Source organism: Hemiscyllium ocellatum, chromosome 20, assembly GCF_020745735.1.
Source record: "Hemiscyllium ocellatum isolate sHemOce1 chromosome 20, sHemOce1.pat.X.cur, whole genome shotgun sequence".
Taxonomy (NCBI): domain Eukaryota; kingdom Metazoa; phylum Chordata; class Chondrichthyes; order Orectolobiformes; family Hemiscylliidae; genus Hemiscyllium; species Hemiscyllium ocellatum.
Window position 1 is genome coordinate 31,298,508 of NC_083420.1, and position 21,156 is coordinate 31,319,663.

Sequence of the window (21,156 nt, forward strand, 5' to 3'; positions counted from 1 at the left end):
GCAATACAACAAGACTGACACATATCCAATTGTTGTTGGAGAATTCAGTCAAAAATATTTTTTCCCTAAGTTTCAAATGCTTTTTACCTTTTAATGTTGTTCTGTAAGCCTCAATCTAGAGGTCATTGACTGTGTTTCTTATTTGAATTCCCCTTTTATTGAATTGAGGTGAAATGCCTAGTGACCTGCTGAGCCATGCAACTGGGATGTGGGGAATCACGGAAGGAATATGCATCAAAGACCAGGTGGTGCAGTGCGTCAGCTCAAGGCCCAAGGTGTACATCAAAGCATCAGCAAGTTTTAAATTTATTTCAACAATAAATATCTTTATTAACTAAAGAAAAAAAACAGCTGGCCGACAAATGACAGCAACTGCCCCACTTTAGAACATTCTGAAAAATGGCTACGTTGCAAATGCAGACACCATTTGCAAAGTAGTTCACTGGGTTAGGATTTTTCAATTATTCTATTTTTAAAATGGAAAATAAACATTTTTGTGAGGGAATGTTTCAAAGGATTAAAGCAAATAATGTAAACTACCAGAATGCATGGCAACATAAGTGGGGAAACATTTAGAAGCTTAATTTAAACAGACCTATCAAATTAAGTTTCCTTTATTGAGTTTGATCAGTAAAATACTAATGCATATAAACCAGCAAGGTACCAAGTTAGGTTTCTGGTATGTCTGAAGTCACTAGTGGAACTGTATTATGATACTGCAATTAATGTCAGAACCTTGAGGTAGAGAGGAAAAAAAAATGCCCAGAGATCCTGTTCATTATCCTGTTCATTGGGTGAGGATAGGATTGAGTCAACTGCCAATTTTAAATGACCATCTGTTGAATTTCAACAGCAGGAGGAAAGTCACTATTGTCTTATTGGATCACAGGGCTGCTCTTTCATTAGACAAAGACGACTGTTGGTGATTCAACTTGATGGCCATCGTAACTCAGGCAAGGGGAGAGGTTGAGAAGGAGCGTCTTTACTGGTAATGTGTGAACAATGGTCAATGAATTAATATTCCAGAGGATATCTGCCATTGTGAAATGACATCCGACAAAAAAAAAATCAGTGTCATGATGAGAAAAGAAAATGAGTGGAAAAAATGGCAAGCAAACAGTCTTTTCAAATATATATCTTTATATATTTGCAATGAACACCTTCGCAGCATCAGAAAGATAACACAATCATTCGTATTATTCAATGAAGGCACAAAATAGGTATGATAGCGTAAAATCTTAGTATTCACTGTGATTCTTTTCTCAGAATTTGGCTCTTGTGAAACTGAAGTTTATGATATCATAGTAGAAAGAAAAAAATTATTGAAGCAATTTTTCCTCATAGTGCATGTTAATTTACTGAATTGTTCTGTCATAGGTATACATGCAATAAACAAATTCTTCCTATACACACTTTAAAATGTTATAATACACCACTCACCATCATTACCAATTTTAAATCTTGTGTTAACAAGGATTTACATATCCACCATATGGTTAAATCCACACAGCATTGTGGCTTTTTTCTTCAAAGGGATTGGTTCTGCTCTCAAACATCAGCAAGCAACACATAGATCAGCTTTATTCTAGCTGGTCCACAGGAAAAAATAATCTCATGTTGCTCAATATAAGCGAATAATATTGTACTTTTGCATGAAAAGCAACAATCACAATGAAGCTCCTGCCAGAAATTGCTGCTGTTTCTTCACTATAGTAAGGGCATGCATTTCGAAGAAGGAAGTTCAACATACTAAAGTCTGTCTATGACATTGACAATTTAATCACTAAACAAAATACACCTCTGTGACATATTAGAGATAGAAAATGTTTATTATTTTCCCTATTATTGGTGATGGTTGTCAAATGGTCAGGTGGGACTTGCATGGTTTTGAATAAATTCATTAAGGCCCGGTTTTGCAGAAGAACGGGAGAATTATCCCCAGGATCCAACATTTATCCCCTAATGAATGTTATAAAAATAGATTTCCAAAACTATGAAGTGCACGTTTGGGAAACCCTGCATTGGAAAGATGTTGCCTCTAAAACCTGCCCACCTGCTCTTGCATCCAAGTCCCCACCAGTAACCCCCATGAACCACAGTACACACCATTCACTTGTCTCCAAGAATCCAGTGATGATCTCTAGTGAAACACTCAAAGCATTATTGGCAGTAACCACTTCCGTTTGCATAAGTGAAACGCAGGATTCCTAGTTGATCACAGCTTCATGATCTCAGAACCTCTGTAAAAGCTTGCTCAATACTCTACCTGATACCTAACCAGTTGTTTGCAAAGTTTTAACAAAACCTCTGTGCTTTTTATAATCTAAGACTTGGATTTTAATTCCTGAGGCAGATGTGGAGAGTCGTTTAGCATAACCACCTAAAACAAAGCAACCTGAAGTGGCTAGATTTGTGCTCTGGATGAAAGATGTGGGTGGAGTGGTGTCCCCTTCTTCTAGAGTAGTTCAGAGTTTGGTGCTGGTGAGTGCAAATATAGGCTGTTTAAACAGCCTGACTAGGTGTATTGGGACTTCTTCCCAACTGAAATGCACCCCTTACATCCATATCCACTCTCCTTGTAACTTATGACCCATTCATCTCCCATAGCCCCTCATATCCACCTTGTCAACTTAGCCTCTCTACTCAGACCACATGACCTCTTCTGCTGCTATGCCAACCAGGTGCCAAGTCATACCATGACCCTTGCTCACCAATCTATGGGTACACACCTTCCATGTTTACTCATCCAATATCCACTAACACAGACCTCAGCAGTTATGTTGAGATGAGATAAAATAAATTTATTTTATCAAATAATAAATAGATTCTCATTAACAAACACCCATTTAAATCCCTGAAGTACTTAATCACATATGAAACATTTTATTAATAGTGCCGCATCAAAATCAGCAAATCCTTTAATAACTTCATGGAATCGTCAATGAAAATATGAACTTACAGGCTCAACCACTGCAATAACGACAGTTTGTAGAATGAAATAAAAAGTAATAACATTATAAAGACAAACATCAGGCTTATGTTAGCAAGCATCTAATGAAATTGCAAGCAGTGATTTATTTTTCACTCAGACCCAGAGGGCTTGTTTGCTTATAAAATTTAAAGAATAGTGGATTCAAATAGCTTGACAATTTGACAGTTCCCCAGAACTTACCCACCTGTTATGCACAGTCATGAGCAAAAGTTGAGTTTATCTGAACTCAGCACTGAGCTCAATTGGCTTTGCTAAGTTTGGGTTTTCCAATGTCCACAAATCTGAAAGCCAAATGCTGGTATTTGGGTCTAGATTAATTTAGGATATCTGGTTGGCATGGATGAGTAGGGCCGAAGGGTCTGTTTCCGTGCTGTACATCTCTATGACTTGATGTCTCCATTTTCCAATCCAATTATCCTTATTTTAGCGACTTATTTTAGCTTGCTCTTCCCTTCCATTATTTATTCTTGTGTACAGTTTAAGATTGTACCAATTATTTACAATGCCTCTTATTCTTCTTTCCAGACTATAATTGCTTCAGTTGTCAGCATTAAATTTTATCGGCCATCCATAGGCCCATTATATCAATCTGTCTATATACTACTATGGACTGATCAGAGAGAGCAGGCATGGATGTGTAAAGGTAGTTCATAGCTAACTAACTTCATTGAAATTTCTGAAATGGTAGCAAAAATTGTAGATGAGGGAACCTCTGTAGAACCCATTCTACATGGACTTCCAGAGGTTATTTATTACGTTTCCACACAAAGGTTTGTTAACAAAAATGAAACAATATAAAACTGGACAACACCAATAATCTTAGAAAGGAGTTGGACAGTGATTTGAGTTAGTGGAAATCACCTGAGTGTGGGCAAAAAACAGTGATTTGTGTTAAGCACAGTAACATAGCATAGGCATGGCGAGCTACAGAAATGGCTTTCTGTGCAGTAAGCTGGTGTGGTTCTAAAATCCTCCAGTGAAACCTAATCATTGATTTATAAAGAAGTTGCATAACATTCTGTGCCATTATTCATGAAGCTAAGGATTTCAAATGGCTTTTCCATTTTGAAAACTGCCAACCATTTTAGCACCACTTTATTTATCTTTATTGCATCCATTTGCTCTGCTACCTCCTGCCTCACTGGAAAATTGGCAGCATCCGTTTTGTAAAGGCAAAGGCAAAGACAAAGGTCACTACCTCTTTGTCTGGAAAAGGATCTGTCTTTGTCCCTTCTTGGCACCACCCATTCTTTTACCAGGTGATTCTTCACTGTATTAATAGCCTAGCATATAACTCTCATTTTACACTCCCTTTTTAATCTCAATTCCCTGAGACAGCCACAAAATTTTACCTTGTGTTCCCCTGCTTTGCTCTTCATTGTAATGTGTGCAGTCTGTACCTTGAGTATTAGCTCTTTGAAGTCTATCCATTGCTCATTTACAGTTTAACTCAATAATTTTTGATTCCAATTCACCTGGACTGGACCACTTTACATTTCACTGACAGTAAAGTTTCTCTAACTGAACAGTTTTACATTTGAGTGTTTTTTAAAAAAATGTATTTCACATCCAATCTCATTGTGATTACTATTTCCAAATGTTCAAATTCTATATTTAGATTAGACTTACAGTGTGGAAACAGGCCCTTCGGCCCAACAAGTCCACACCGACCCGCCGAAGCGCAACCCACCCATACCCCTACATTTTACCCCTTACCTAACACTACGGGCAATTTAGCATGGCCAATTCACCTGACCCGCACATCTTTGTGACTGTGGGAGGAAACCGGAGCACCCGGAGGAAACCCACGCAGACACGGGGAGAACGTGCAAACTCCACACAGTCAGTCGCCTGAGTCGGGAATTGAACCCGGGTCTACAGGCGCTGTGAGGCAGCAGTGCTAACCACTGTGCCACCGTGCCGTATCTTTCCCGATATCCCTTGTCATCCCCTAGAAATAGGTCCAACACTTACTTATGCAATGTTTGAATAGAAACACATTGATCAAGAAATTTCTGTACAGAAATTATTTCTAATCTTTGCTTTGATTTATTACCTCTAATTTTTATCAGACTACATGAATATATTATACTAGAATAATTGAATTAATGCAGAGAAGTGATGACATTTGAGAGAAAATGAATACAATTGAAAATAAGGTTGAGGTAAGTCTTATACCTTCAGCATCTTTGCATTATTTCGTAGCCTACAGTATCAATCCAGCAGCTATGCTGATTCTCTTTTGTTCCCTCATTCTAGTCAAATAGAGTACAGTTTTGAACATTTTAACCAATTCCAGGGCTGTAATCATATTTTTGATCTACAATGCCACCCAACCCCCAAATCTAGCTCCCTTTCACTCCTTTATTTCTTTTCTATTCCTACTGCAAACTCTATAGGCAGAAATGTAAAATTTTCACACCCACCCTTGTTCGAGTCAGATCTCCATGACTGCCATCATATTAAAATCCAAGAAGGCAATTTTTACCTAAGCTGCCCAATGTTATTCATCGCACTCTGCATTTTCGTACCTGCAGTGCCAACATCCCGGAGTCTCTGCTCACTCCTTGCTGAAGCAGTTCAAAAGCTAATCACATTACCTTACTTTTCCCCATAGCTTTGTATCCTGATAATTATCCATTTTTTCCTTATAAAAAACAGTAGACTTTTCCTTAGCTCCTCACTATGGCAGCTCCAACAGCTATGTGTACAAAATGCATTCTCCAAACATCTTTTCTCACTCTCAATGATAATTTTAAATTGATGATTCCTAGCAATCAATTCTCAAAAGCATAGCAAATAGTCTTCCCCTATTTATTCAATCAAAACTCATCATAACTAACAAACATCTATGAAATTCCCTCTCATTATTTACTCTTCCAGTGGAAATAGATCTAGGATCTCAAGTCTTTCCGAATAATAGAATGCACCAGCTCTTGTGAATTTATTATTCACAATTAATGGTTTATATCTCCATTGCTTTAATGTCCTTTCTATTATGGGGTGCCACTGTAATCAAATTATGAGCTCAAAAATGTTTCAAATAAAAATCATCATTATCCCTGTTTTACAGTATTCCAGTACTTAGAAAGAAAGAAAAAGATGTAATTCATAACATGATTTAATGGCTCAGAACATCACAAAGGAATGCAGCCATTTTTGGAAGTATGGACAACAAATGAGCCACTTTCCAAGCCGCGACATCCAACAAACAATGATAAGTTAAGTGACAGATAACCTGTTTACTAATGATGTAGATGTGAAGATAAATATTGCTCAGGTCGCTGGAGAGAACTTCTCTTCCTTGATGGGATATTTCATGGCCAACTCAGCTGGCAGCAGGGAGCTTAATTGAAATGAGGAGGCATTTCTTCAGCCAGAGAGTAGTGGGCCTGTGGAATTCATTGCCACGGAGCGCAGTGGAGGCCAGGATGTTGGGTGTCTTCAAAGCAGAGATTGATAAATTCTTGATCTCGCAACGAATTAAGGGCTATAGGGAGAGTGTGGTTCAGTGGAATTAAAATGCCCATCAACCATTTTTAAATGGCGGACTGGACTTGATGGACCGAATGGCCTTGCTTCCACTCCTATGTCTAATGAGTTTATGGTCTTAATTTAAAATCTCAGCTGAAAGGCAGCACTTGCAACAGTGCAGCACCCTCTCACCACTGAACAGAAGGAGCTTAGATCACATGGAGTTTCTGGAGAGACACTGGAATCTAGAACATTCAGATTCATAGCTACAAGTGCTATCACTGAACTCATGCATGGCTGGAATTTTTCAGAGGTGGCAAGGCCGTGTAGCTGGGTTTGGAAACTCACAGCAATCCCACCTCAGTGGATTGTAAACAGATCAGAGTCAATTAAATGGCTCCAACCAGGGTTACTGCCATATTAAGCGCACTATCCCATTCTGAGGAATCACTGACCCAGTTGGAGGGCTGGCAGCTTGACAGTGTCACTGAGAGAAATCTCGATGTTGGCAGGAGGCCCCAGGATACAGCAGGTGGGTCAAAATATTTTTTGAACAAACACAGTGTTGGAAGGTAAACCCATGCAAGGAAATCACTAGGGTCTCAAGGGCTGCTCCTCTCCATCATAATTTTATGATTGAATAAAATGTTATCTCTGTAAATTGGGAGGCAACCTCCATTTTGTTGGCAGCCTCTTCACTTTCTGGAGCATTGTTCCACTCCCAGCAAGCTTGCTGGAGACAATTGTCAACCGACCCTAACTGGACAAAGCTGTCTTTTGCCTTCGGATCCACTGCTGGTAAAATGTCCTGGTGGCAGAAATGTTTCACAGGGCTGTTCTGATGTGTTTCCCTCCAATTTTGCCAACTCCCAGTGTCAACTGTAGAAAGGCAGCCAACTAGCTAGTGACAGAGCTAGCTTCTGCCCAGAAGGCTTATGAATGTGGACAAGTTGTGACATTAATGCTCAAAGACTGCTTTCGAATTTTTTTTTCAAAGTGACAGATCTTTCACATTTTATAGCTCTGCTGGCTGCTTATATCATTCTGAGCCAGTATACATTTTGGTTAAAACGAGTAAAAATTTCGAAAAAACGGCAAAACACTTTAGAATTTGCCTTTCAAAAAAAATTTGATATGGTGGCCTACTCAATGCAGCCAGCTGCCCAAAGCTTGGTGTCATGGCCCATGACCCCACAACATCACCCATCAACCCCCATCCATGCTCTTCCCACCCTATCTAACTACATGAGAGAGGAGGCACTGAGCATTAAGATGCCAAACAGCCAAATGAAGATAACACACATGAAGCAGCGCATTATTCCCCGACTTCTAAGGCTCAACAGTTGTGCATTCATATGCACCAGATGTTCAGGTTCAGTGTTTTTAAAGCTTTGAACAGTCCCTGCTTTCTGACCCATCAAGGGGTTGCTCAAGGAGATTGGACACCAGTGGCATCCCTCCCTCCTGAGCTCTCTTTGAAAACTGTGATGCATTCCAGAAGCGATTGGATCCCAAAAATCCCATCCCCTTGGGAACATGAGTATCAAACTGCACCCACATCTGTGGCTAATCACATCAGGAAGTGAAATTCAGTCCATACAAGTGTCTGGTATATATCAGTACAGACATTGGACTGAGTAATTCAAAGAACAAATCAGGAAGCTAATAATGAAAAACTTTCTACTCTCAATCAGCAATTAAGTGATGGTAGGTGTCAATAACAATGCTATCAATAGCACCTGCTCACTGCCGCCCAGCTTGGGCTCTGCCAGGGCCACTCACCCCCTGACATCATTGCAGACTTTCTTCATACTTGAACAAAACAGCTGAATTCTAGAGATATGGCGAGAATAGCAGTCCTTCACACTGAGGTCAAATTTGAACAAATACAATATCAAGGAGCCTTAACAAAATTGATTCACTGGATACCGGGGGAAAACTCTCCATTGGTTCGACTCATACTTGGCACATAGGAAAATGGTTGTTCATGTTGGGGGTTAGTCAACTTACTACCAGGATGCCTCTATAGGAGTTCCTCAGTGTAGTGTCCGAGGCTCAACCGTCTTCAGCTGCCTCATCAATGACCTTCCCTCCATCATAAGGTCAGGATTTGGGATGTTTACTGATGATTACACAATGTTCAGCACCTGTCATGAATCCTCAGACATTGAAGCAGTCCAGGGTATTGTCCAAAAGATCTGGACAATATCTGGGCTTGCGCAGACAAGTGACAAAAATAACATTCACATCACACAAATGCTAGATTATGGCCATCTCCAATAAGAGACAACTTAACCACTGCCACTTGACATTCAATGGTGTTACCATCACTAAATCCTCAGAGTTACCATTGACCTGAAATTCAACTTGACTCATTACATAAAGACAGTGGCTACAAGTGCAGGTCAGATGCTAGGAATACTGCAGTAAGTAACTCACCGCCTGATTTCCCAAAGTCAGCAGTATGATGGAATACTCTGCATTTGCCTGGATATTTGCAGCCCCAACAACATTCAAGAAGCTTGACACCAGCTATGAAAAAGCAGCCCAGTTGATTGACATCACATCCACAAGCATCCACACCCTCCGCTACTGATACTCAGTAGTAGCAGTGTGTCATATCTACACGATGAACTTCAGTAATTCACCAAAGATTCTTAGACAGGCCCACAACCACTTCCACCGAGAAGGGCAAAGGTAGTAATTACATGGGAACACACCACTTGCAAGTTTCCATTCAAGTCACCATCATAACTTGGAAAAATATAATCATCCCTTCATAGTCACTGGGTCGAAATCCTGGAACTTCCCTCTAAGGGCATTGTGGGTTAACCTACAACATGTGAGGTGAAATGAGCTTTTATTGTCACATGTACTCACTCGCACATGTATAGTGAAATGTTCACAAGCTGCCACTTAGAGTACCATCTTAGGTACAATGTCCCTAGGCACAGAATCTTGGTACAAATCACAAAAACAAAGATAGCTAGTTAGGAAGTTAGACATTACAGTACTTCTTACGAAAACATAGAAAAACAATAAAATAAGACAGTTAATAGTTCAATATTACTGCCCATAAGTGTCTGGACATGCTGGGCTCACACTCTTTACAAAGGCTCGACCTCACCCCTACCCTGTGGGCCTCAACGGTTTAAGAAGGCAGCTCACTACTATTTTCTAAAGGGCAATTAGGGATGGAGAATAAATGTTGGCCCAGCCAGCAACACCGATGTCCCTCAAATTAATTTTAAAAACCTCCAGGAACTGGAGAGAAATAGAAAGATGGCCAACACACAAATCAAAAGCTGACCCCAAAGCAGAGTGAGCATCTGACCTTGCTTTTGTATTTATATTCCGTTGTAAGTGCTGTGCACTTGCATGGTCCTGTTTGAAGAATACACACAAAATTGATACTGAGCTCAATCAACCCCACTCACAGCCACATGGACTTTTGAAACTGACCCTTGTGCTATCAGTGTATGACCTCGAGGGGATTATATCACTGTCATCCAAGATGGGAGCTTTCAATGGAAAGAATAAAAGGTGCATGATCATAAACATAATCCATTAACTAAGAGGTTAATATTTCACAAAGATCTGAGCATTTGAAAATCTTCTACATAAAATTCCATTGTCGAAGGCCATGTGATAACAAATTGGTGAGTAATATCAATTAACTTGGCTCCTTTAATACAATTGCCTCCAGATACTGACAGAAACACTGGTCAACCCCAAACCAGGTAAGAACTGAATGGCAAAGACCCGTGTCACTATGATCATATTGATACTGAGAAATGATCCCTAATATGAACATGGAGAGCTTAGGAAAAGAAGAACACTGTCTTTCCATTACTTTGTACCAATGTGGAAAAACTCATGATCAAGGACAACTCCACACCTAACAAAATGCTTTCAAGGAATGCCACTTATTTGTATGAACTTATTCAGCCAGAAGGTTTGAACTGCCCAATCCATAGATGCTCCATCTCTGTGATCAGCTTTCTCTTGTTATATAACACCAATGCCAGCTTTACCTTCCACCGGGGTAATTCGTTCGAACATTATCAACTTACTAGGACCACAAAAAACTGAATTCAATTGTGAAAGCTATCTACTAGCACAAAACAAATAACTAAATGTATTCAAATTGTCCCATATATCACATGGGGATTTGTGAAATTTCATAGCTTCCCATAAATTCTAACATGATGTTTCACCATTACAAATCACTACAGCAATTTGGAATGGGAGACTGACAGGAGAAGAAAAACTCAATTAATTCTTGGTTAATTTTACTTTACTAATCATTGTTATTAATAGAAATAGATAGCTTTATTTTCTGAAGTTTCAAACAAAATGACCCAGTTTATTTCAATGTAGAGTATATTGATTTTACTTCATATCAAAAACAGACAGACAGCATTGCCAAAAACCTAATCATATTGTGCTTTGGTGCCTCAGACTGAAGGCTGTAGGACTGAGTGCAGAAAGATCCAAAAGCCGTAATTTGCCTTCCACCCTGTATCATTGTTCAAGGGAAGTAATCAACACAGATAATTCTTTGATAGCACAATAATCATTGAGCAGTATCACAACATATTGTACGTTATGGTTCTCTAAACTCTAATGCTTATCTAATTATGATTATCATGATTATTTATTTTAAAAGTAACACATTAGAGAAAAGAGAATTATCACAATTATAGGGAAGCTCAGCTGAATGATGGACTCCCAATAGGGGGCTATGAATGTGACTCACAATCTCAAATGTTGTTCAAACTTTGCCACCCTTTTTGGCCAAGTTTCATTAATATGCAGCTAGGTGGCAAAACTGAGGTCTGTGTGTCTCCGTGTCTGTGTGTTGGAGTATGCCAAACAAAATGGGAGTCAAAGTCTGGCAAATGAATTGTATACCCACTATTAGCTAATCATGGGTATTCAGGCCAACAATAGTGAAATCAATAGTCCACAGCATCTGGTCCTATCAAGTAAAGTATAATGTTACAATGAGAAAAGGAATTTATACTTTATTTAATTTTAACTCTTTTAAAATATAATAAATTAAATATTTGAAAATACTTAAATTATATAATTTACTAGAAATTCGTGTGATGTGCACTCAAAGCAAAAGTATATACAATACATAGTATGTGTTGATCGATTGAGCTCAAGAGATGTAAAATCTGTGAATGAGAATTTATTGATGTCTACATAGTGATGTGATTGGCACTTGTTACTAAGCCGAGGGGGATCTCTGCAGTCACAAACATGGAGACCCCAGTCCATGCCACCAGCTTCTTTCAGATCCATTCTTTGTTGCATGTTTAAGAATTAGCTGTACTCGTCCGAAAGCAAAGTCTATTCTTGTTGTTTATTACAATTGTGCACTTCTCTAATTAAAAGCAAACTGTTAAACTTTCTACCATTGATGTTCTACCATTGAACTGGGTAACGTAAGTGATGTCTTTACACCATTGAAAATGTCAATACTTACGCAAGGCAAAAGTATCAATACAAGATTAATATAACTGTCACAAAAATAAAGTGAGTAAATATATCAAAATAGCCAGGCACCTGTTATTCACATGCATTAAGACTGTTCCAGCTATTCTGAGTAATGGTGTTCATTGTAAGATGTGGATGCTATTCCACTGCAGGGCTTGTGGTATGAGCTAGGCTCCATGATCTAATGATTTTAATGCAAAATGGAACTCTTCTAAACCGAGACTGCATTTAGAATCCCATTTAAATCAATAAGAGACGGAGTCTAGTGAATGCGTAGTGTGGTATTATGAAGTTACTGGCATAATGAGAAAATTTCTGTAATGGGCAATGAGGGTGAGGAGTGAGTGAAATTGTTTGGTGAAAGAAGTGCTGTGTTTTTCCCTGCAGAATATGCAGTCCCATGATCCGATTGGTTAATCGTAACTTCCAAGTAATGTAATATTAACAACAGCAAACACTTTTTTTTGGATGAACCTTGCTTCATTTTAAATGCTAAACTGTCATTTTATAAGTAGCAGTTCTTGCTTTGGTGAATATGCAGTTTAAACTTGGTTTGTCAAATATTGCGATTATTGATTACGCTACATTCAAGTCATAGTGCAGAGTAGGTTCCTTAAATAACTGAAGGATTGTGTTTTTTTTTGTTCTTAATCAAAAAGAGCTCAAGGTTACTACTGCCTGAAAAACCTTTCAGAAGATTAGTTTTTAGTACATGCATTAGCAAAAACAGATGGAAGTGCAGCCAAAGAGGCATCATCCAGACAATGGACATAAAATGTCTGTGAGCATTGGAGTGTAGGGAACAGAGGCAGATTGTGTGGCAGCTGAAAATCAATCCTATTGGTGGTAATTTGCTTTGTATTTCCAAACCTAGTGCAAAACGATGCATTTCCTAATGACAGCATGTTGAACAGAACAGCACAGCGCTCCCACAAACCTAATCTTAATCAGAATAAACACTTTAATTTCTTTCAAGACTTTCTCATTAAAGGAGAGCAACACAAAGTTTATATAAAAACCAAAAGAACTGCAGATGCTATAAATCAGAAACGAAAACAGAAATTGCAGAACAGGTCTGCAGCATCTGGGGAGAGAAATCGAAGTTAACGTTTTGGGTCGAGTGACCGTTCCTCAGAACTCAGAATCATCCTGAGGCAGGATCACTCGACCTGAGATGTTAACTCAGATTTCCCTCCACAGATGCTGCCAGACCCACTAAGCTTTCTGTTTATGTTACAAAGTTTATATAACATGAACTGCACCACATAATTTATGTAGCATGAACACACTATGTCCTAGAGCAATGTGCTATACCCACTTTCCAAGTATCTAAGATCCCACTGAGATGGGAAGAAACCTCCTTTCATTAAAGGTCAAATTTGTGGCACAAATCAATGTTACAAATAATACATTCCTTAAACAGACATCAGATGTTTGCACATGCAAGTAAGCAACCTTGTGCTACTCTACTTAAAGCTGAGTTGCTTTACAACAGTCAGGACTCGGGCTCCTATCCTCAGAGAATCCAGGTCAACATTCAGTTTAAACTTCAGTGGTCATTAATGGACTGGTGTAAGCCACTATAATAAAGGTAAGCTCCTGAACAAAATTCTGCACAGAATGTAAAAGCAGGAAGCACAAGAACATGTCTCAATAAGTTTCAATTTCACATTAAGACTGTAGGCCATAATATGCGAACATTGACTCTACCTTCCAGATCAGCGGCTGAATTCTGCCGCTACCCCGACCTGATCACCTCTCCTCCTCTTCGCCAGACAATATCACTTGTCTTTTTACCACTCAGGTATCTGCTAGGAATACAGCAGCCTGAGAATTCAAGCTTTTCCCACGGTGAGCTGCGCAAAATCTAAAATATGATTTTCTGCTATTCCTCTTCACTTCCCAATGGGAATGGATGAGAAATTGACCAGCATCATTTACATATGACCCAAGAGCTCCACTCTGGGGCAGTGGATTAATCCCAACTCTCATTTCTGCCCAATGTTCCGTAACAGTGACCTGGACCAGGACCTACTGGGACTGGAACTATTGAGGTTGGGTTTTGAGTTCGTTGTCAGTTAATGGGAAGCAATGGCCTCAAACCAGAGTCGGCCACTTTACCACAGTGTTTGCCAAAGTAGGGTTTGGGACTCCAAGTGGGGATCGAAAGCTGAAATTTTGGAGTTGTGAGCTCTGGGGGTAGCAATGCTTTTCTTGGAGTTGTGCTGCCTCTCACGGCTGATCTCATATGCCCCACCCCCCCATCCTTTCAGTTTTCCCCACCCTGGTCCCTCAATTCTTGCTGAGGGCTTATGACAATTTTCAAGCTTTGAAATGGCATCACAGTGGGTAAAGTTTAAGGAGAACGAGCTGTCATAGTAACTAGTTCCATTTGAAATGTGTTTACCTCGAGGTGTACAAAGCATTAACTTGTTTCATTGGGCAATGGGTCATTTTTAATTTGGAATTTTCATTCCAAACTAATTCAGCATGTCATCCTTACTCTTCCACTTGACAGCATTATGACCCTAGGAACTATTGCCTCAAAAACATGATCACCCAAAGTCAGAACAGATTTTCTTGAACAAGTAAACATAATGACATTAAGTACTTTGAACTTTGGAACACAGGAACTGTTGAGGGACATTTATCCCATCAGGTCTGGTCAAATCTTTTAATGACCTGACTGACCTATGACCTAACTCCATATCGTCATCCTTGTTCTAAATTTCTTAATTCCTTCAGTTCCAATTCAGAACATAAATCAAATGAATTCCAGTCTGGTTGCTGGCAGTACAGCACCACCCGCCCCAACCCCCATTTCCTTCACGGTGGGTATGTGTAAGAAAGGATAATGAGAGCAAAATATCATGTCCCAAACCTTTTTCATTCAAACAAAATTGCATTTGGTTCAATTGCAGTTTGTGGCAGCGTTGGGCAACATATCAGCATTACCTGCCAACTCCAAAAATGAGTTGCTTTTTTGAAGGTCCTTTAAAAATACAGCTGTAGGGCATTTGCCCATCGGGCCTATTCCATTATTCAATGAAACTGCCTTTGTTCCATATCTTTCAGTATGTTTATTCAACAAAATCTATTAATCTCAACTTTAAAGTTAACAAAAAAATCTAGCACCAATTGCTATTGTGAAAAATAATTGCTAACTTTTGCCTCTCTTTGTGTGTAGAAGTTTTTCCTAAATTCATTTTTGAAAGGTCAGCCCTGAATTTTTAGTATATGCCTCTGGTCCTTGACTCCCCAGCCAGTGGAAGTAGTTTCTTTCTATTCATAGCATTTGTTCATTATTGGATTGAGAGTAAAATCAACAAGGCCAGATTTTTGCCTATCCCTAATTATCTTGAGAATGTGTGAACCATCTTGAACTGCAGCAATTCATATAATGTAGATATATCCAGTAGGCCATCTCCTCTGTCAATTTCCCTTAATACATTCAAAACTGTGATCAAATAACCACTTAACCACTTAAATTTCTGGATATGGAACCCTAATTTGTGTAATATCACTTTATAATTCAATCTTTGATGTTCAGATAATCTTCTGGTAAATCTAGGCTGTAGTCCATTAAAAGCCATCATATCCTATTGTCCAGAACCTCAGACAGTCCTCCTTCAGCAGGGCATTGTAGAACGATCTCTACCCCTTTGGACTGTGGACTCTGTATTGCACTTTGCCTTTTTGTTTACTTCCTGTACCTCTTTGTCCTAACCCTTTCAGGTCCAAAGTGAATGATTTCATATTTACATGCATTGAAACCATTTGACAGAGTTTAGTCCACTTGTTTAGCATTCTATATCTCTTTATATATATTTCCAGCTGCATTGCTTACAATGCTATCCATTTTTATGCCAATGGGAAATCTAACAATCTAATTTTCTGTTTCATCATCTAAGTCTTTGTATAAATATGATGATTAGCTGAGGCTTTTAACATATTAACATCATTCTTTGCAGTAACAGCAAATAAAATTAACCACCTAACCACATAATGAAATGTTAACACATATGAACAAAATCTTGGTCAAATAAATTGATTTTAAGCACTGTGTTAAAAGCAGAGATGGCAATAGAAAGGGAACTCCACAGAGTTTAACACCCAGGCAGCTGCAAGCATGAAAGTCAATGGTGTACAATTAAAATAAGGAATGTACAAAAAACTGGAATCGGAGCAGTCTGAGATCACTAAGGTTTGTAGGAAATTACAGAAAGAGGAAGTGGATGGAAGTATTTGAAAACAAAGATGGACATTTTAAAGTGGGGCATTGTTGAACCAGGAACTAATGGAGGTCAGTGTACAGAGTAGAGCTGAAGGAAATGAGCTTGGTGCAAGTTAGGATATGGGCTGCATACATCTGGATGAACAGCATGACAGCATTGAATTATCAAGTTTACAGGTAACCTAGGCGTGGATGAGTGCTTTAACACGGATGAGCAAACAACTGGTAGCTCTAGCTTACCACTTGCCCCTCTGGTTCTCCATCTTGGGCAGCTCCAGACTGACAGTACTTCTTCCAGGAGAACAGTAGCCTTTTAAAGATGGCACCAGAACCAAGAATATCACCCTATTCCAGGATATCCCAGCAGGGTCTAGTACTTCCGATTTTGGCGAGTGATAGAATCCAGCTCGAATTCTTTAGAATTAGAATCCCTACAGTGTGGAAACAGGCCCTTCAGCGCAATAGGTCCACACTGACCTTCCAAAGAGTAACCCACCCAGACCCATTCCCCTATTACTCCACATTTACCCCTGGCTATCATCAGATGATGGGGACACCACAGGGGGAAAGTAGGCAGTTAATGAGATTCTCCAGCTCCTCAGATGTGCTTTTCCAGCGCCACACTTTTTGACTCTGATTTCCAACATCTGCAGTCCTCAGTGCATTTCATTACTGGTCAAAGAGGATATCATAGCTGTGCGATAGGAGGGCACTGTGAAAGACTTGAGCAGTGAGGGAATATGGGCAGAGTTCAGAAATAGGAGGGGTAGAGTAACAATGTTGGAGCTATACTACAAGCCTCCCAACAGCAAACATGAAATAGAGGTACAAATATGTAGAGAGATCATAGAAAGATGTAGGAGCAACAGGGTAATGGCTATGGATTTTAATTTTCCCAACATTGACTGGGATTCATTTAGTGTTCGAGCTTTGGAAGAATATCGGGAATGTCGGACAAATCTGAAATGAGGAATTAAGAGGGCTAGAAGAGGTCATGAGAAATCCTTAGCAAGCAGGGTTAAGGAAAATGCCAAAGCCTCTTATTCATATATAAGGAGCAAGAGGGTAACAAGGAAAGGGTTGGTCTATTCAAGGGCAAAGGAGGAAAGATATGCGTGGAGTCAGAGACAATGGGTGAGATTTTTAATGGGCACTTTGCATTGGTATTCGCCAAAGAGAGGGACATGGCACAAGTTGAGGCAAGTTGAGGATAGATTTTTGATTACTCTAGGTCAAGTTGGCATAAGGAGGAGGAAGAATTGTAAATTCTGAAAGACATTAACGTGGATAAGTCCCCAGGTCCAGATGGGATCTATCCCAGGTTACTGAGAGAAATGAGAGAGGAAATAGGTAGGTCTTTAATAGATATCTTTGCAGCATCCTTGAAAACAGGGAGGTCTCAGAGGACTGCAGAATTGCTAATATTGTCCCCTTGTTTAAGATGGGTAGCAGGGATAATCCAGTTAATTGCAGGCATATGAGCCTGATGTCAGTGGTAGTGAAGCTACTGGAGAAAATACTAAGGGATAGGATATATACCCATTTGGAAAAATGGCTTATCAGTGATATGTAGCATGGTTTTATGCAGGGAAGGTCATGTCTTACAAACCTAATTGAATTCTTTGAAGAGATGACAAAGCTGATTGATGAGGGAAGGGATGTAGATGTCATATACATGGACTTTAGTAAGGCACTTGATAAGGTTCCCCATGGTAGTCTGATGAAGAAGGTGAAGTCACATGGGGTCCAGGATGATCTAGCTAGGTGGATAGAGAACTGGTTGGGCAACAGGAGACAGAGAGAAGTAGTGGAAGGGAGCCTCTCAAAATGGAGACCTGTGACCAGCAGTGTCCCACAGGGATCCGTGCTAGGACCACTATTGTTTGTGATATACATAAATGATTTGAAGGAAGGTGTAGGTTGCGTCATTAGCAGGTTTGCAGATGATACTAACATTGGTGGAGTTGCAGATCGTGAAGGGGACTGTCAGAGAATACAGTAGAATATAGATAGATTGGAGAGCTGGGCAGAGAAATGGCAAATGGAGTTCAATCTGGACAAATGCGAGGTGATGCATTTTGTAAGATACAATTCCAGAGCAAACCATATGATAAATAGAAAAGTCCTGGAGGAAATTGATGTACAGAGAGATGGGGGTGTTCAGGTCCATTGTTCCCTGAAGGTGGCAACACAGGTCAGTAGAGTGGTTAAGGAGGCATATGGCATGCTTTCCTTCATCAGACGGGGTATTGAGTATAAGAGTTGGCAGGTCATGTTACAACTGTATAAGACTTTAGTACGGCCACATTTGGAATATTGCATATAGTTCTGGTTGCCACATTACCAAAGCATGTGGATGTTTTGGAGAGGGTGCGGAGGACATTCACCAGGATGTTGCCTGGTATGGAGGGTGCTAGTAATGAGGAGAGGTTGAATAGATGAGGATTATTTTCATTGGAAAGAAGGCGGTTAAGGAGGGAGACCTGATTGAGGCCTACAAAATCATGAGAGGTGTAGACAGAATGGGTAGCAACAGACCTTTTTCCCAGAGTAAAGGACTCAATTACTAGGGTTCATGAGTTCAAAGTAAGAGGGAAAAGTTTAGAGGAGATAATGCAGAAAGTTCTTTACACAGAGGGTGGCCGGTGCCTGGAATGTGTTGTCAGTAGAAGTGGTAGGGGCGGGAATGATAGTGTCATTTAAGATGCATCTAGCCAGTCACATGAATAGGCAGGGAGCAGAAGGATACAGAACCTTAGAAAATATATCGCAGATTTAGTTGTAGGATATGGATCAGCGCAGGCTTGGAGGGCCGAAGGGCCTGACTCTACGCAGTAATGCTATTTATTCTTTGTTCTCACTTTCTCCTGAAGTTAGTGAGACATGTTTGGGACAATCATATGAGAATACAAGGCTTCATGGAGACAAACCCTTCATGAAATTCCCTGAAACTGATAATTTGCCGAACGTGACAACATCCAATCTTTAGTCCTTCTGTGATGAAATGTTTCCACTGTTGTTTACTTTAGGATTCCATTTAGATATTCTATTGCTAGAAACAGAACTTGAGCAGGGAGTCTAGAAAATGAGAGAAATTGAAGCAAGCTTTCTGTCGCCTGGTCCTCTATCCTGACACTTCTGCAAGCAAGCATTAGAAAGACCTGTCCAAAGAGCAAACAGGAGCTCATGAGGGGAATAGAGAAGATCACAAAAGCAAATTCTAGCTGGATCTGATTTGATTGACAAGAGGACCCACAAAGCCAGAAGGTCTGTGGCCAGTCAATTTGTACTTAGCAGTGACTAGCCTGCAGGTTTCTTTTTTCAGATGCTGTTGTCATTTACCTTGGGTAGTATTGCATTTGTTTAAAATCGTTTTCACTTTGTTACATTGAGAATTACATCATACTATTTCCTTCAGATTTTCAGGGACTTATTAGAAAGTTTTTCTTGGAACATTCAACAGCAATAAGAGTTGTGGAAATGGCTGGAAGATAAGATTTCATTCAGTTAATATCAAATGACCCAGACTTTTCACTATATACTCTAACTTTATTAAGATGGCAGTTATTTAAAAGGAGCCATTAGGTTCAACTGAAAATATGATAGACTTGAAACATGGATTAAAAGTAAGGACCAAACAGACTAAATTAATTGTAATCATAGGGAAACAATGACGTTAAGAACAGACAGTTTGGAAATAGTTAAGCAGATAAGATTGTTTATGAGCCTACATGGGGCACAGAAGAGAGAGCATTTGTTAGATTTGTTTTCTCTGAAATTGTAAAGTCTTAATTGGTACATAAAGTAACTAACCAACAGTGAACAAGATTTCACCATAAAGACTAGACATGTCTAAGGTGTGTCACTACGCACCTGTTTTGAAAAGAATTTGGAAGAATGCAAGAAGTGAACTAGTGCAAACAAATGAGCAATTTGACAATATGAGTAAAACCTTAAAACTGAGAATAGAGTCAGAGCAGCTAAGGGAAGTAAGTATAGGAGTATAACTCAGTAATAGCAATCCCATTGTAAGAAGTTTTGAAATAATAATTGGGAGAGACCTAAATAGACTGGAATATTAATTGATTTTAAGTGGATGAGGATAGATCAGGGAACCAGGAAAATAAACATGAACCACGTGAAGAACTGCAATAGAATATCATGAACATTCAAGAGAAATCAATTTGGTTACAATCAAAGACAAACTAGCCAATACGGAAACTTTTCATTCATTTAAAGAAATCAGGGTAAAATTGAATTTTAATAAGATGTACATTAAGTACTTTGACAATAAAGGTGAAAATGACAAAAGGAAATGAAAAAAGGTTCAGGAAGATGTAAAATTTGGATGTCAAAGTGGAAGGCTGGAATTAAATTAACAAAGATTACAGAATAAATAGCAAAGTAATCCACAGAGACATAAATAACAGAAAGAAAATTAATATTGGGATAGGGTCACTGAGGAGTGTACAAGATAAACTCTTTAATAATGACAGTGAAATGGCACCAATATTGAATAATTACTTTGCTGCAGTATTTACCAATGGGACTAAAAAGGGGGATATGGCATAAGAAGGAAAGAAAGGCCATCAAGACATTTAAGATTGAAAGGATGGTTTTAATTGATAAACTAGACAAACTTAGAGACGTTCAACCCCCAGTGCTTCTGCTCATTCAAAAAGATGTTAGGAAAGAGAAAGTGAAAGCAATATATTATTAGAAATGGGAATAATGCCAAAGGCCTTGAATTTGAAGCTAATCTTATTCCCATATTTAAAAATGAAAATATAACAAACCCAGGGAACTATGGATCAATAAGCTTATTATTGATTGCAGAAATGATGTTGCAATTTTTATTCAAAGATATCACAGTAAAACATTTAGAGACCAACAATATCTTGAAGAGCAATCAGTCTTGATTAATGTTGCTCACCATTTACATAAGAGAATG